The sequence below is a fragment of the Metopolophium dirhodum genome, chromosome 7 (genome assembly GCF_019925205.1).
Source record: "Metopolophium dirhodum isolate CAU chromosome 7, ASM1992520v1, whole genome shotgun sequence".
NCBI lineage: Eukaryota > Metazoa > Arthropoda > Insecta > Hemiptera > Aphididae > Metopolophium > Metopolophium dirhodum.
In genome coordinates, this window is record NC_083566.1 from 1,644,785 (window position 1) to 1,664,368 (window position 19,584).

A 19,584-nucleotide genomic window follows, 5' to 3' on the forward strand; every position below is an offset into this window, starting at 1 on the left:
GATTACTCATAAGTTTGTCTACCTTTATCAAAAAAAAAAATGTCTAGAAGAAACTTAATTTAAATTTTTATGAGCGTCTGAAATTTATATTTTTACAACATTTGATATTTACTCGATTTCTCATGTAACAATTTTCTTATTTTATTGTAATTAAAAAATGAATGACTGTAGATACTTGAAAATTTCACTGAATGTTTATATTAGCATTTTCTATACACCATAAAATGTTGAAAATATTTTGACTCTTTTTGAGCTGTCTACGGACATTGTCAGTTTTCAATTTTTTTAGTTTTTTTTTCTATAAATATCAATAAATTTTTATTTGTTGGGTAAAAAAGCGTGAAAATTTAATATAAGGCTCCTGATATATCGTTCTAATAGCAGTTGAAAAATATTAAAAATACATATGCACAATTTTTTTTTATAAGCATTTAAAGTTCAAATTTTGACAACATTTATCAAGTTTATAATTTATTAATTATTTTCTGGTTAAAAATGTATAAAATGTTTAACTTTTATGGTTAAAGATTGAAAATTTAAAACAAGGCTCCGAGTAAATAGGTTATATATAAATTACTTTATTCACAATAATATCATCAAATATACTTGGTAAAATCATAGGCTGACTGACCGTTTTCGCTCAGAATCGTTTTTCTTATACAATGATATTATATCATTGAATTCAAATTTAACACCATCCATTACAGTGACCCACTTGTAACCTACTGTACAGCAGAGCGACATCCACTTATCCACCTTTTTTAAATTGTTAATAAAAAAATTTCAGTCGATCAGAAGCATGAAATATTTAAAGGCTCCTTTAAGTTGTTATTACTGAAATTCGAAAATGATGAGTGTAAATTTCAAAATAAAATTATTGGGCATTTCTTGAAGTTAAAATGTTGACGGAATTTATCAATATTGTGAATATTTCCAAATTATTTTGTAGTTAGAAGTTCATAAAAATGTTTTTATTTCTAAGATTTATATTAATACAAGATTCCTCTTACCATGATATTATAGCTGTTTAAAAATATTAATAATGATCCATAGGCACTATTTTTTTGAAGTTATTTTGACAAAATTCGTCATAATCGCACAAAAATGGACATACTTTTTGGAAGTAAAAAATTTATAAAATCTTCAAATTATTTAGCTAATTAGCTAAGGTATGAAAATTGAATACAATAGGTTCCTCGTAAAAAGTTAAAAAATTATATACGTATAAATATTTTAATATAATATGTAATATATATGACAAAAACTAAATCAACTATATTTAATAGCAATAAAAATATAAATAAACTATTCTAGGCTGCCAAATACGATAATCTATAGGTATTATAACTTAATATTGGCTGACGGCTGTCTTCGGTCAGAATCGTTTTTTGTATACAATGATATCATTGAATTCATATCTATCACATCCATCACAGTTTTTTTTACCTACTATTGTTTTATAGTAAATAAATTGATATATAGAAAACTAGTGGAATTTTCCAGAATACAATTTAGTTAAAATATAATTATTATACTATTCTTGAGTATTTATAGTTAATTTATTTTCCTTAATTATGTTAGTGCAATTATGGGTTTATTGTATTATTCAATTCCATAGCAAAGAGTATAAAAAAACTGAAACTAAATTTTATTTGTTTGTTATTAGGTACCTATAATACCAGCATATTAAAATGGAACTAATCGTATACGAAATAATTTAATAATAATAAAATATATCATGTAATCAAACTTTCCCAAGTCATTAATATGATTACGTTTTTATTGATTAAGTTTATAATAATAATTTTAATTGAATTTAAATTATTGGGTTTTATAAGTGAAATTTATATATATATATATATAAAATAATGAAATGTCGAAGTTACCTACTTATTTGATAATTATTCATTGCATATTATATTATAATATAATAATATAATGGTGTCAATTTTAGAGTTGTTTTATATCAAATAGCCAGTAGTTATTATATTAATATTGTTATTGTATTTATAAAAACTTTTTCCCTCATTAGTGAATTTATATCTTAAGGCTTTCAAGGACTTTTCAGTCCTAATGAAGGTACTAATCGAATGCTTCTTGAACTGAGAATCATTATTTTTAATAAAAAAACGAAAAACTATGTAGGCAATGAGAACTAAGAAGACAAACTTCAAAAAATTGTAGGGAGAAACGAAATAAATCTCGCAAATAATTCTTTAAACGGCCATAATATTTTATTTACAAAAGTGTCACATAAAATAATCATGACGACGGCTCAATTATAAAGTTATTTTAAAACGGCAATTATTATAAACTATACGTCTGAGGTCTGATACATGCGTATAATTTCACACTGATTTTTATTTTTGTGAAAAACCTATAATATTATAATTATATTACTCACAACTATTTTAAACAGAAGGTATAATACCTAAAACTATAGTTATAGATATATACGTTTTGTGAAAATTGATTCGATTTAAAAAAAAAAAGCTGCTGTCGTTATTATAATAGAGAGGTATGTGCACATTTGCTCGGTACTTATTTTATATTTTGAAACTAACGCGTAAATTATAAACATTTACACTGTTCGACATACCGAATAGGAAAATATTGTTTACGCACGAATTTATAGAGTACTATATTAGTATAGGTGTTATTCGTATACAACAGTGTAAATTATTGTGCCTAATATATTGGACGATTTTTTTGACACATAAATCGGACGTATTGTTTTTGAGTTCATTGCGTGAATCGTAACATATATATCTATGGTGGCCTCTAAACAAAGTATATTATTCTATAATAATATTATAGTATTGTAATTTGCAAGTAGTATATGCCGTATAATATTATATGGTTTTCGATTTGTACTGCCAAGGTTAACCAAATTATGGGTATATTACATTGTTGATTTCGATACTGTTAAATCTTGACTGCACGTAAGTTATACTTTATACAATTTAAATATTATGAATTTATATAATTATTAAATATAGTGTAGATAATTATTCGTTGTTCAATAGGTATCCAGTGTTCCATATGTTTCTTATCACCCCAAATATTTCCACGCGACAAACGAATATTTTGTAGTTTGGTTTTTTTTTTAAAGTAATAGTTATTTAGGAAAGAAAATTACCGTTTGATGAGTGATGACATACGGTGAATATTAATATTATATTATCTTTATTATATACGAATATAATATACATTGCACTGTTCTCAAAAATCACTGCCATCATTCAAAAGTTGAAAATACTATTTTTCTTTAATTTTCTAAAAAACCCGTTTTGTAGCTATGATTTTTAAAATTAGTTTGAAAAAAAAACTTACAACTATGTATACGTTTGCAGTGGACAATAATATGAAGATTGACCGGATATGCCGTCACGACGGCGACGACTACGACGACGTCTGTTTCATGTCAAAAGTGAACAAGGGCGCTCAGAAAATCATGATCGCGGTACCGGATCAGTTGGCAGTTGTGTTCATGTGGTCCCTGTTGACGGGAGTGTATATCGTTTTCCTGATGGTGGCCACGTGCGTTGTTCTAAGGATCGAATCGCCACCTTTTCCGTCGGCGGCTCTGCAGACGTCACGCTGTCCGACCGCGTCCAGACATCCGCTGGTGGCCAGGCTGGACGTCGGCCCCGGTGACGTGCACTACGTTTTCTTGGACGACGACGACCGCATCCCACGGCTGTCAGCTTGTTCGCTGGAGTCGGCCGTGGTCGCCGGTTCGGGCGACGGCAGCCGCGGTCGCGTAAACGCGTTCGTCGTCGGTGGCATCAAATGGGTCGCGAACCACAATCGAACACTTTCGGTAAGTGTCCCGTGCTGTGACGACTAAAATTTAGACATTAAATCATTACACAATCCCATAATATGCGTCGGCCCGATAGTGTATACATAGGTCAGTGATGGGGGGGGGGGGGGCTTCTTGAAGAGTGATTTAATACGTCATTTCCCATTCTAGAAATCTCAAATGTCAAATTGTTTGTTCGTGTCGCGTATTTTATTGAAATTATGCGGGGCTTTGTCGGCATGATCCACATGATAATTTAAATCATTTCGACCTATATGATTACAGTTACTACAATTATTATTATTATTATTATTATTATTATTATTATTGTTAAGTAATAATATGTGAGAAAGCAGCTTTGGTATTTTAATGCATTATATTATATGAACACAATATGTGTATTTATTTTGCGACTTATTAGTTATTACTGTTTAAGATGATTTCAGCGCACCGTTTGTTTTCTCTCTCTGGCCAACGACCAATAATAATCTATAATCAACGATGGACAAAACACATTTACGCAGAATTATTTTTCTATGTTTTGGGGTAATCTTTGAGTAAAATCACCCATTAAAAAATGAAAGAGAATAATATTTTCGAGGGTATGACATTATATCGATATCGATTTGTCCATAATATATTGTCTCAAAATAATTAAAACATCATTTAAATTTATAATTTTTATTTTCACTTTGAAAGTCCTATACAAAGTCAAATAATAATAAAATATAAAATCGAAATGTTAAGCCCTCAAAAATATTATCCTCTATAATTTTGTAATAGTTGGTTATACCTTATGATAACTAAAATATCATAAAAACCGATTTTAGATGAAATAGTTTTATTTATGTTGCACGTGTGTCTGAGAGAGAAAACAAATATTGCGCTGACATCCTCTTAATTAATATTTAACAAGATGTTATGTATTATACATATCAAATTGTGAATTTTAAAAATAATGTGAGGACTTAAGTTAAAAATAAAGTAAAAATTAATTAAGTAAACATTTTTACACATTTTTATAAATAATGTTTGTAGTTTTAGATTTCAGACATTTGTACATATATGATACTTATTATTAATGTATTATGTGTTATTAGTATTATTTTATATCAACTATTACTTAGTTATTAAATAATATAGGTACTAAATAATAAAATTTGAGTTTTACATTTTCATTCTTCGCTAAACAAAGTCTGGACACCCGGCAAATGGCATAAGATAGATGTTGTTCTACAGCAGTGTTCTGTTTCCATAGTGTAATTAATATATTGTTTTATTATAAACATTTTAATGATATTATACAATCTAAAACGGTTAAAATAATTATCATGTTATGACTTATGGTCGTTTGTTTTTAATCTTTTTGTAACCTTATCGGTTGTTATTATGCAAGGTGACATTCATTATTACTATACATTTTTAAGAACATTATTCAATTATTTTCTTTATATAATTTAGGTAAACAAGAAGACTGTTTCCCAAAAATAATTATACCTAATTGTATCAAATTTAAATAAATACATATTAATATATTAGGTACCACATATACTGATACTGATATTGTGAATTATATTATATCAATTATAATTTGTTGATTACCTACCTAATTTGCCAATAAACGAGGCCGTTTGGCGTCCGCAGGCATATGATTTAACCTTATCGAACTTGCGTACAAATTAAAATTAATTAATTACATATTTTTTAAAAGGGACTATATTATATTGCATACTAACATACTTAAGACTTACCATCTAAAATTGTAAAAATATCATGTAGACTTCACTCGATTTTAAATAGGTTAGGTCACTAAATAGGTGATTTTCATTTAAACATCAAATTTAACTGAACACCTCATTATTGTGTTTCATAATCTTGTTGTAGCCATTATAGCTTATGCCAATGCGTGAATATTGAATAGCGACTATAGTGACTAACAGTATATGAAAAATAGTAATAAATAACTCTATATATCTATACAAATAATATAATTTTACATTATGTATATGTAAGCCATACGTGTAAAACGTGAAATGGTCTTAGAGATTAAAAAAACTTGAGCTACATAATCTGTTAGATCGACCTACTTTGATTAGAAATGCACTACTATTCCCTATCGCAGCACTTCGTCCTTCGAACGATATCCCTATTAATTTGTTTTATAGTATGCCTACATGGCTAAATCTATATATTATATGACCATATTAATATCGACTTCTTTTTTTTTTATTGTCAAAGAATTGGTATTTTATAAATTAGAGACAACCTTCGACTTTTGAGTGACCAAGAGAATAACTGATAAAATCGATCATTTAAACTAGAACTAAAGTACAGTGAAACTTCCATATAACGAAGTCGAATAAGCAGCAAAAAAAAATTCGTTATATAGAGGAATTCGTTAAATAGAATTACGTATTTTTTTCAACTTTTTTTTTATTATTTTTTTTATTATGTATATTGTATGTATGTAAAACAACATCAAACATCATATTACAGTTTAATTTAATTTTTAACCTTAAATATAATTTAAAAGAAATAATCAGTAAGTTTTGTTTGCTTATTATTTTTGAAAATTGTCCTTCTTTCGTAAAAAGTTTTTTTATTGTCAAGTTTCGGTGTCTTATCTTTATCAGGTACATTGTTCATGTACAATTTTAGAACTATGATATAAACTATCAATTTGATAGTGACAACATTTACAAAAACTGATTTTTATCGAATAATTATTTCGTTATATAGAAACATCAGATTCGTTATTTGGAGATAAATTTACGTGTAATTAACAATGAAGGTCATAGTTCTTAAAAATATTTCGTTAAACAGAAAATTTCGTTAAATGGAAGTTCGTTATATGGAAGTTTCACTGTATTATAATATTGAGTATCTATAGGTAAGAACGTTTTAACGTTTATAGTGAAGTTTTAACTTCAAAGGTTAAGGCACAAGGGCCATACTATATTACCTATATATAGGTACGACTGTACACCTTGGATATTATGTAGTCATATAGATGGTGTATAATATATTTATTGAGTTCTAGTTCACTATTTGATAACCACGGGAGTTATGTTGTTTTGTGTAATAATTTTGAAAACAATTTAAAAATACATACGCGTCGTAACCACTTATTGGTGAAATCGAATATAAATCATTTCGTGAAACGGAAACATCTTTTTTGTCACGCCTGCACCGGAAGTTTAGTTTTCGACAGTGTTTGTCAAGTTCCTTATAAAAAGGAATTCGTTCCGTTCCTTGTTCCTTTTAAAAAAAAAGGAATTCGTTCCTTTGTCGTTCCTTTGGAAAAAGAACTAGTTCCTTTTTTAGTTCCAGATAAAATTAAAATTCTTATTTAACCATCAATTTTTTTTTTAAACAGATATATTTAGGTACTTTAATTTTTAATTATACTTATACATACCTACAAGTAAATTTATAATTTACTATTAAGTTTAAGAAAATAATACTGACTGCAGTTTTTTTTTTTTATTCATTTATATTTTTATATTTTACTCATTATTTTTTAAACAATATAAAATATAAATATTACATAACATTATAACAATAGACTATACTATAAGAACTATAGTCTAAATAGTAACTTTGTTCTGTTTTAGAAGAACTAATTTCTCAAATAGTTCATCACCTAATCTGTAACGTTTAACAGTCATGATATTGGATCCAGTAGAAAACAATCTCTCAACAGGAGCACTTGAGGGCATTGGTGTATTGTACTCCAAAAAAACTTTCATAACTTCTGGATAAGATAATAACATAGTTATCTCTGTCAATGGACTTTTCAGGTACATTTTTAACTCATCTGCAGAGGAACTTTTTGGTTGATTATTCAATGGAAGACAAAAAAAATTTTGAGCTTTATCAAATTGTTCGTCGGTAGTATCACTTGTATCATTTTCATCGATTTCTGTACTGTAGAACAAAGCTTTCAAATTTCCCTCAGCTAAACACTGATCATATCTATCAAGCCAAATAAGTTTGAACCTTGGTATTAAACATGATGCTAATATTAATTCGTTTTTCTTCCAAATTGGTTCGAATCTTTTTTTAATTGATTCGATAATTGTTTGTAATAGAGGTTTACAATAAACCAACTTTTCGTCTTCAATCAAATGACGTATTTTAGTAATCTATTTTGAGATTTTCTTCAAAATTGAATTGCTGGCCAACGTATGTCAACTATCTTATCATTTATTGTTGTTATAAATAATTATCATTAAAATAATATTGTAACGTCATATTAATATGGTAATATATTATTATACATTTTAGCTGTAGGTAAGTACTATAGTCCGCGACATGAAAAGTGGCCCCTGCCCGTCACGAACCTAGCGGCCGTTTCGCCTCAGTGGTCCATAACGTAATTAAACTAATTGCCGCGTTTTTTTGAATTAAAAATTAATTTACTGAAAATACTTTAAATATTTTATAAACCAATAATTTGTTTATTCAAACCAAATAAATAACATTAAAAACTTAAAACAAATAATACAAATACAAAAAAAAAAAAATTAAATATTTTATTCTCTGTTTCCTTCGTCATCATCTTGATCGTCGGAGAAATAAACGTAGGACTCGCATCTGGTAATTCTGGATTAACATTGCTTCTTGCTTCAGCACAAATCCGTTTTACAGTACGATGAGATATTCCACAAGCTTGGGCTGTAATAACTTGAGCACTTTTAAAAAAATCACCCGTTAAATCTGGCTTCTCTGACATTTGTTTTAAAAATGTATACACACTATAAATAATTTTTTTACTCTGGCTGTGAGTATCTTTATCAACAAACGACATTTTTAAATAATTTACACGGTAACGTTAAATGGTGACAGAGGAGAAAAAATGGTGTAAAAAATAGTTGTTAACGAACGGACGGTAAACAACTGACAATGCGATAAAACACGTGAGCCATAGGACCTGTATGTATTATGTGCATCACTGTATCCCTTCCACAGTACGTTTTACAGCTGTCTTCCAGACACTCCAGTAAAAACTGGTTTTTTAGTCTGGACAGCTGTAAAACGTTGGTAGCCGGTAAGGATGCACAAAAAAAAAGTCAACTAAAATGTGTATTACGATTTACGAGTGGCGGCAGCCACGCAGTATGCGGTATAGGTTGAGAACCAATGGCTAACGGGTAGGGAAGCAGCAACGGGTCGCGGTACACAGGGGCCACTTTTCATGTCGCGGACTATAGGTATTACAATAGTCCCGACCCGCATCGTAGTTCATAAATGATTTTATTGTTCAGTCTTCGGTGTTCATGCTATTTTATTTTCCGTCGACGCAACGACAAGGATTTATATTTTATATCGTAATAATGTAATATTATAATAGTATATTATACCCATTTCTATATAGGTATTAAGTTATAACTTATGAGTTATGACTTATGAGAAATATTAATAAAGTTACTAATGACCAATAAGTAATGAGTACCCTGTACCAGAATACCTACCTAATGATTAAGGACTAACACTTTAACGGTGAAGTTTGATACTCGGATACTCGATAACGATCATAATATTGGAAATATACACACTAAGAAAAAAAATATTTCAATTTCAATTATTTATATATCTGTGTAAATTGGAACTTGAAAGGAACGAAAAATTTCGTTCTTTTTCCTTGAAAAAAAGAACTCGTTCATTTTCTCGTTCTTTTTTTATAAAAAGGAATTCGTTCAACGTGCCGTTCCTTAAAAAGGAATTCGTTCCAGGAATCCGTTCCTTTTGGAACTCGTTCCTTCCAAACACTGGTTTTCGATGACGGTTGGAGCGTTGGAAGGCGAAGTTTTTCCGTCCAGCGGGCGGTAAAGTGGGAATCCCCAAAAGTACCGGGTGGTAAAGTGGAAATCCCCGAGAGTACAGAGCTCAGATATCACGCGTATTCTCTGAACAAACAGACACTGAAATCTATACCACGGTCCTCATACAACATAAACTTTTGGTTACATCTTATATTCATATTATAACCTCCTTGCATGACGCGTAAACATTTTTCTTTCATGCAATTGTTTTCGTAGAATAATTTGGTTGTTGCATAGATTCCCGCATAATGCGTTAAGGGGGCTTCACACTTACACCGCGTCGTGTCGTGTCGTGTTGTATCTAGTTTTTATGATCGTGTGATCACATATTTTATCGCGATCATCATCGTTTCGTGGATTTTATAACTACCAAAATACAATACCAACGATACCAAAATTATTATCAATTCCAGTAAATGTTATTATTTTATCAGTTATCATTTTTCTGCACTTAATCTGTAACCACACGGCCAAAAGTTTCAACTATGCGGTATCGTTTGGTTACTGTGGTATCGTGTGATAAAATTATGATATACCATAATGGTATACCTCAATAGAACCACGCGGTTCAGCCAATCAGAGAAAATTTTTCACACGACTCGACACGACACGGTGTAAGTGTGAACCCCCCTTTACCTTTGCCTTGATTACATTTTAATATTATTATTTATACTGAAATATATACCACGGTCCTTACAAAACATAGACTTTTGGTTACATCTTATATATATTTCATGTTATAACCTCCATGCATGACGCTTAAAATAAATAAAACCAAATCGTTTCTTTCGTGAAATATTGTATTTGTAGAATAGTCTGGTTGTTGCATAGACGCTAGCCTGATTTACCTTTGATCAATAAACGGAGAGGCGTGAGAAAAAAATAGCATGTGTGGCTCGTGCGGGAAGGCAATTTATAGCTCACTTCCCGCCCTTGCCACACAATATACCATTTCACCCAATTTCACATGAAATATCCGTCGACAGAACATCGGGTAATACACAATAATGTAATAAATACCTTCTACTGATATTATAGTATAGCCGAAGTACCGAACTCCGCGAAGCATACCTTCCACTTTATTGTTTGAATTTATTTTAAAAATCTGGTGGTATTATATGGATTGTCAAAATTATAATTTGGTATTCTGATCAGAAAATGTCAACTATCCGCTGACTTTCGATACTCGAATAATAATTCCTCGCGCTGTATTTCTGTGTTCGGACAAAATCCCGCCAAAAATAACAAATAAAAAAAAATAAATAAAAAGTTGTGTTGTAAATATTTTTTTTTATCACGCCTGCGCCGAAAGTTTCGTCGATGTGTTGGAAAGCGATTCCTTCCATCGGGTGGTTAAGTGGGAATCGCAATAACAGTGCGTGGCGGTTAAGTGGAAATCCCCAAAGGCTAAAATAGTGCTGCAGGGCGGGCATATCACGCGAATCTATACTGCACAACCGGACACTGACATCTACCTATACCACGCGCGGTCCTTACATAACACCAAACTTTTGGTTACATCTTGTACATGAATATCATAATATTATATTCTCCTTGTTGCAATTTCCATGACTCGTAATTCGTAAACATTTTTCTCTCGTTGAATAATCTGGTTGGTGCAAAGGTCCCTAACCTAACCTAACCTTGGCGGCGATCAATATAGTAGTGAATTACATATTTTTATTCTTATTTAATTTTAATATAATAATTATTATTATTTATATTAAAATTTATACCACGGTCTTTACAAGCCATATAAACTATTGGTTACACCTTAGATTCATATTGCGTTTCATATGAATTGTATATAGGTATATACCTATTTGTGCGCATACCAATGTCGTATTCTAGGTCACTTTGCACAATCGGGTAAATATTATGTTCATTTCGGAATGCGGACACGGGACACTTTGTACTTTTATATACAGAAAGCGTATATTGTAAATATAAGTTATATTGGTACGTAAGTAGGAAGTACATATAATATAATGTCAATTATTAAAATGTAAAATTCAAAATAAAATAAAAATTCAATTAAAAATGTTTTAAAATATACTTTAGTGTATTATCGTAAGTCAAAATAATCAAAGTTTTTTTTAACTAATTGGTAAGATAACAGCCAAATATTACTTGGTGCTATAGTATATTTATACATTAATTTAGGGCCAGGAACTCGATGACCTACAAATCTTGAAACTAACAAAATAATCAAAAATTATTATAAATTACGATTGTATTATATAATGAAAAGTTATGTTAAAAAGTAAATCGACAATATTGTACAATACCTATAGGTAAATAATAAATATGTCAAAATGACAAATAAAAATAATTATGGATACCTATACGTAATAACCAACGATTGCCTCAATGCCTCCTATTTGGAACATGTACCTTTAAGGTACGCTTAGATTTACCAAATAATATTTAAACTTAATAACACGGTCTGGTCATGACTTAAGACTTGTTTGTTTTATATATTATATGTATATAATGATACAAAGTGTCCGCACGTTCCGCAATCCAAAGTTTCACCTGATGACCGTGCAAAATGTCAGCGTTTTGCAATCTTCCTTTTTACCCGATCGTACAAAGTGGCCACGATGTGCATTTTAAACAAAGGATCGTAATACAAAGTGACCGTTTATACCCAATGTTAGGTATACCTATCTGAAATTGGTCAAATACTCCCATTCGGATACGTTGGCGATCGGTCTTTTCTCCAATGCTATAGGTACTAACGAATAATAATATAATATGATACTTATGTTTCGCATTGGCACTATTTACCTAATAATAACTGCAGTACAGATGTTTAATGATTGCGATATCGTTATATTTGTGAATTTTCGTAGGAGGTGTCGCTGTCGTCGACCCTGACTCATCTGAAGTCCAAGTACGGCGACGGCCGGTTGAACGTGTCGCACGTCAGTCTGGAGGAGTGTCTGGAGTGTTCGCCGTTTCAAGGCATGGACCTAAGCGGTCGCCCGGCGCTCGCCAAATTCGTCGTGCAGCTGGTGGTGCTGTGGCAGTTCGGCGGCACCGTGCTGGACGACGGCGTGATGGTGATCGGCGGAGACGTGTACCGAGCGACGGGCGACGCGGTCGAGTACGGCGACCGTATCATCAGCTCGCCGGTCGCGTGCCATGCGTTCGTTTACAAAGCGATGCTGAGCGCCAAGAGGTGCGCGCTCAGCGGCGAGCCGTTCACGCCGGACACCGGCCGGACGATAGTGCACGACTCGGCCACCGGCATGGACGCCCGGCCTGTGGCCGACTGGGTAATGTGCCGCGGTGGCGTGGTGGTTGACGAACGCTGTTACTACGTGGAGGAGATTGCCGAATTGCAGGACTATCGTTGTCCCGTAGTGGTCGACGAACCGTGGTCGCCGAGGTTCCAGGAAACCACACAGGCCTCGTCTCCGAGGTTCCAGGAACCCGCCCAGGCCTCGTCTCCGAAGCTCCGGAAAACCATCATCCAGGCCACAGCGACAGACCCAGTCGAGGACGAGCAAAACGATCATAACACAGCAGACGACGAGCGGGATTCCACGATTATCGTATAATTTAAGTGTAGGTCTGTATAATATAGTATTATGGCAAAAAACGGGCTGGACGCTCATATTACATAGGTGCCTACCTATATATATATAAACGACAGTCCTGTTTGTTTTAGATTTTCATTACAAGTTCCAATAGATACGAAAATTGCAAACAACGACGACGCTATTGAGAGTGTTCAAATAAGACTTATATAAAATATATCGTTATACGTTTTGAAATTCAATAACTTGATCATGATACACCGTACAGTCAAGATACTCAAAAATGCAGGTTTGACGAATAATATACCTCTATGGCTCTATAGTTGGTGTAAACGTTCTATAAATTATTTGCTGGGACGACTAAAGCCCCATCACAAATCAATAAAATATATGGCTAGAGAATAATATTAAAATATAAAGTATATTTTATTCAAAAAAGCACATATAATATGTATACTTTTAGGTTTCCAAATATTAGATAATAATAGGGATGCATTTTCACACCACATTTATCGTTTATTTTCACCCAAGGATAGAACTGTAGAAAATATCCTTGAAAATATCTCTGGAATATTTTTAACTTCGACCGCGAATAATTTGGTCTGAAATCCATTAAGTATAGATGTTGAGAAAATAGCACCTTAACTATATATCTATATCTAGTACGCCAGTGGTGAACTCAGCTTTTTTGTAAGGGGGATATGCATTTTTTTACCGTTCTCAGACCACGTCATATAGCGGTAAATATACTTTCATTGCCTTATCATATTATATTCTATACGACAAAAATAATCCAAAGGGGAGATATGACACCCTATAACTTAACATAAAACCATTGTAAACCATTTGTTTAAATATAAAAATAAATATTTTTGTCTATTTATATGTATTTCATACATAAATTGTTATAAAAAACAATAATTATAATTGATTGTGTTTTTTGAGCTTTAATGTAAATTGTGTTCCTATAATATTAAGTGAAGATATAAGCACCTACGACCTACTTTTATAAAAATATACCTAGCTATTTACTTATTTATTAGCATTTTTATGTAATTATTAAGTTAAAATGAATATTCGCCCCTAACTCCTTCAGCCTCCATCTACAAAACAGTCAAAGGACGCCTTTCTACTATAAAATATATATTAGATTATTCATATTATTACCTAGATAATAACTGCTATAACGCATTTTATAATATGTGCCTACCTAAACTTACTAGTTACTACTAATATACGCATTTACCCATGTAATCCTAATCTTTAAATTTAGCATATTATTTTATCATTCGTACTTCATAATAATTAATAGGTATACCCCGGGGCCTTACAAGGGAATAGGGGTGGTTGGACCTGGAGTACAGAGGCCCGGCTATTTTAGAGACTCGTTGAAATTAATTTTTAATTTTGATAAGAATACTTATTTTATATTAAATAATATTTTATGATATATAGCATATAATAATTATATAATAATATATAAATTAATTTTGATATTTTAATCCGTGGGTCATTGATTAGATAAATATCTAGAAATTATCGTGTATGGGACACCCGTAATCGCTTCGGGAGCACATGAGTTGCGTCCCGTAAAAAAAGGATACTCGAACGGCATTCCAAAAAATCCAGTACGCAATTTGTGTATTTTAATCAGAGGTTCTTAAACAACTAACAAAAAATAAATAATGAATATAAAACAATTATAACAATAATCATAAGTCAATAAAAAATGTGTTTATCAAACAAATGTATTCAAAAAATAAATAAACGCGTTGATTACTTAAATATGTAATCAAATAAATAATAGGTAATGAAACATAGTGAAAATAGTGAAATATGTGCTTTACCGTAATGAGTGTTCGATGAAAGCATGAGGACCTTCCTTGGTCATGTGGGTCCGTGTGGGTGTTGCGACTGTAGTTGCCTACGCCCTACATTGCTACATAATATACAGATAACAGATGTGACAAAAAATATAGCATCGTCCCTGCTAGGCGCTAGCCATCGTATGGTTAAGTTAGGCCATGGCCTCATGATAATATAACATACTAATATAGGTACCTACATTATATTATGTTCACCTTTTTGTATTTGAACCATATATTTAAAAATTATGTATTTATAAAATTCTGTGGTGCGACGTTAAATGTTAATCGTGTTCAGTGGCGTACGCAGGGGTCGGGTTCTAGGCCCCCCCCCCAAAAAAAAAATTTACTTACCACTATTTTGGTACACACAGATCAATAAATTGTTGGTAATTGCTAATAGATATAAAATAAATTATTGAACGACGTCGATAATCATAGTTTCAATTTTTTTTTCTGGCTGATTTAGAACATTGCTAAACGTCTGCCATAATCGTACATTGGTGTATCATCGTTCATCGATTATTACCACGTTTATTACGGCCCGAAGAGGCGCTAATCTAATCGATCAGGTTAAATACTGCAAATGTAGACTAAATATATGAGATTAACTATAATTCGTTATATATAAACTGTTTAGAAAAAAATAATGTAAATTATTTACTCAGGTAAACCCTAACCGAACTAAAATCCTGCGTGCGCTACTGGTCGTGTTCAATTAGTAAAAATACTTTTTGTATACACAAAAAAATTATTGTTTCTTCTTTTTCGTATTGTCGGCCGTCGAGATACGGGGAAACAGATTAACAAAACGCGCTCTGGTGGAAATAATTTGTACCTTACAATTCGGGATGTATAGATATAGTTTTATATTGGTTATTTAAAATTCAGGGTTCGGAACTTTATGCGCTAAAAACAATGAAATATGTGCATACGTATGTACTAAAAAAACGCAAATATGCAGTATAATATGCATATATTATTTTATAAAATATATATATTTTAAGGTATAATTATAAAAAAAAAATATTTTTGGATCATAAATATTTTATTTATATTTTTTTGTTGATGATTTGGAGCTGTTATACTAAATCTATTCCCAGAATCCTAAATTTAAAAAAATAGAATTTATCGAATACAGCGATCATTAAATAATGTTAGGTATTAATTAGTATTTATCCAACATATTAACAACATCACAAATTGTTCATAATATTTACTATAATAAAGTACTGCATTGATGCAGGTACTGAGGTACTCCAAGGGGTTATGATTGGTTCTAGAGTAAAGGCGGATCTCCGGTGCGTAATTTTTGAAAATTTGTATAGGTACGTGCTTTTTTAAATATTTTTTTTACGTTGGCTACGACTTTACGAACAGTAGGTACCAAACTGATTTCGTACTTCCTCTGAAACTTTATAGAGACCATGAGCAGCACATGTACCATTTTAGAGTAGAATGCTTTCAAATAGACTTACCACATTTTATCATATACGGTACTATTTATTTGTAAATCATTTAATTTACAATATTCAATTATTGAAAACTTGTTTATTTTTGTTGATTTCTAAAACGCTTTAACATAAAATGCATTTATATATACTCAAAATCTTTAAATATGCAAAATCACATAAATTTAGTAAAATATGCAAAAATATGCAACATTATAAATTGTTGTATTTCAATAGTATGGTTCATGAAACGAATTTGTATCAAATCAGATTAGAAATATGCAGCTTCCTGAGAAAGATGCAAATGCATAAAGTTCCGAGCCCTGGGCCACTTATTTTACTTTTTATAATAAATGAATTCTGGTATCGAAACTATATACGCTTTTATAGCTAACTGTATACGTTGGTAGATACGATTTCTACTAATATTATCAAATAAATTCAAATAAACTTCACTTAAAGCAAAATATATGCGGAATGTCGGGAAAATACTTACAATCTCCCGAATAGAGTCCCGAATTCACGTAGGGGGGAACCCACCTAACCATCAGTACGATAGGCGTCGACAGCGCTTCCAGTGTTAATCTGTTTTCCCAATACATCAATTAATTGTTATAGATTTATAACATGTTATATAACATTATGTTTATATAATAATATAATTATTATCATAATATTAATGCGGTTACAGTAACTGTAATTACAACTGTTGTAACAATCAAATAATATCATGTTCACAAATTCGTATGCCAACGACCATACCACGTTGAATACACCAGTTCTCGTCCGATCACTGAAGTTAAGCAACGTCGGGCGTAGTTAGTACTTGGATGGGTGACCGCTTGGGAACACTACGTGCCGTTGGCATTTTTTGCTTTTTTCAAATACCTGCCCCTGTTAAATTTATATTACCGGTTGAATCGTTGGAAAATGACTTTTTTCCGTCCCGTTAATAGTAAATTTTTTTTTCTGACCACTGAATTAGCGTTTCCATCTAATTTAGTAGTCTGAAAGCCTCCAATTACCAACAGGCCATATTATAATAATGGGCAAATGCAGACTGGGCCCGCGATAACCATTTTTATCGTAAGCTTGGCCGAAAATTTCAGCTAAAGTCGACCAGATAATTTTATAATTAATTTAATCAAAATAATATATAACGTATGTATTGTATTATAATTATATATTATAGGTACATATTTATTATAATTTAATTCTGTGAATTAACGAATATGCATACTTTTTAATAATATAAAAATTACAATAAAACGAAATAATCTTTGGAGGATAATGAGAATCGCCTCATGGGGGTGTACTCTGGTAATGCTATAAATGAATGAATGAATCACAAAAATATTATAAGATAATTATTAATACGATATTATGATAAGATGGCCATATTATTTTTATTCGGGCCGAGTTTTTATGTCAATCATTTGTACCGGAAAAAGACCTTTTTTTTTACTCGTCTTAATACTAAATCTAAAATAAACAAAATAAATGAAGACAAAGTGTATTTCTTCTATTTGTTGTAATTATTATAATTTAAGTGTACTTGGTACATAGACGTAATTTCAGTATTTGACTTGGAAGGGTTTTATACATATTTCAATGAAACAGACCAGTGGGGGACTCTGCAACCCACATTTCCTATTCATTTACCTTAAGGCTTTAAAATATATTACTTTACATTTTTCGCACCCACTTTCTTACATTTAATATAATTTATATAATCTATATATAAATTATAATACATCTGTCTACTGCTAAAATGAAAAATATTTTTATCTAAAATAAAAAAAGGCCAAGGTCTATCCCCCCGCCACCGTATCCCGCTCCTCTTGTGGGGACACCAATGGAGCCAGCATTTAGCTGTTGAATTCCGTGAGTTTTATAATCTATAGTCTATATACTATAAAAAGCCTATAATCTATAAACTAAAAAGCATATATATTTACTATAAGCCCTAGACTATAAAATTCGCAATAAACAGGCTATCTATGACGAAAAATATTATTTTTAAATCGTAGTCTGTTAGCTCCTGAGATTAGCGAGTTCGAAGTTGCAAACATACAAACTCTTCAGCTTTATTATAATATTAATATAATGTATAATTACTAATTATTATATTACTAAATTAAATAGGTAAAATAGCTGAACAAATAATTGTATATAGTTACCTTTATAATAGCCTAAAGGTTCGATGAAGGTTACAAAGCCACACGATTATTAAATACAGATTACACCTATATTTTATTGTTGTACACGAATATTAATTTTTTTTTTTATCATTAAATCATCGACGACTATTGTTAGACAAGCGTATTTATATTTTTAGTAAACAATTTTTTTGTGTGGACGAAGGTTATTATTGTCATAATTATAACTACCTATATTATAAGGCCTAACACACGTAACATTTGTCACAGCATTTTTACCTACATAGTTGTGTCGATGCTAAACCATATAATACTACCTATAATAGTATAATTTACATAGTTACTATAGCCATTATATGTAAGGAAAAGTGTTTTCGACTTTTTTTTTTCGTCAGTTTTGTAGTAATAAATAAATAATAATAAATTGATAATCGAGTGGTCTACATAACTTATTACGTGGTTTATCATAAGAATATTCCTTTAGAAATTGTCTAAGCAAACAAACCTTATACGCCTACGTTACTTGGGTAACAAATAATTTATTATTACACAGTATACACATTACAAGACGAATAAATTCGTGATAGAGGAAGCCAAATCAGAGAAATTTACCACAGAAACATCGTAGTCAGTCAAGCCGAAACCGAAGAAACCTATATAACCAGGTAAGATAATAATATTATTTATTTCCCAACTTAAACCTTTAGTCAGAGCCCTAAGGTCCAGGGCCTAGAATTAAGATATTTTGCTACTGCACGCCTAATTCCACACATGTTACTTTAATCTTTGAAAGGAAGGAGCTCATTTTGACGCCTTAAACTGCGGTATACTATTTATTTAAATGGCTATCGTTACGTTGATAGAATTTTCAACTTTTTATGATTGTAACAATTTTAGTTTGTCACAATTAATGTTGATTGGCTTTATTTGATAG

General features: G+C 31.1%; 1 non-coding gene across 1 annotated transcript; it reads left to right on the forward strand.

The window, feature by feature from the left end:
- The first annotated feature begins 17,239 nt into the window (after positions 1–17,239).
- Positions 17,240–17,358, forward strand: LOC132949818 (5S ribosomal RNA). The gene has a single exon (XR_009665143.1). It is a non-coding gene; the product is annotated as a 5S ribosomal RNA (ribosomal RNA).
- Positions 17,359–19,584: the final 2,226 nt, after the last annotated feature.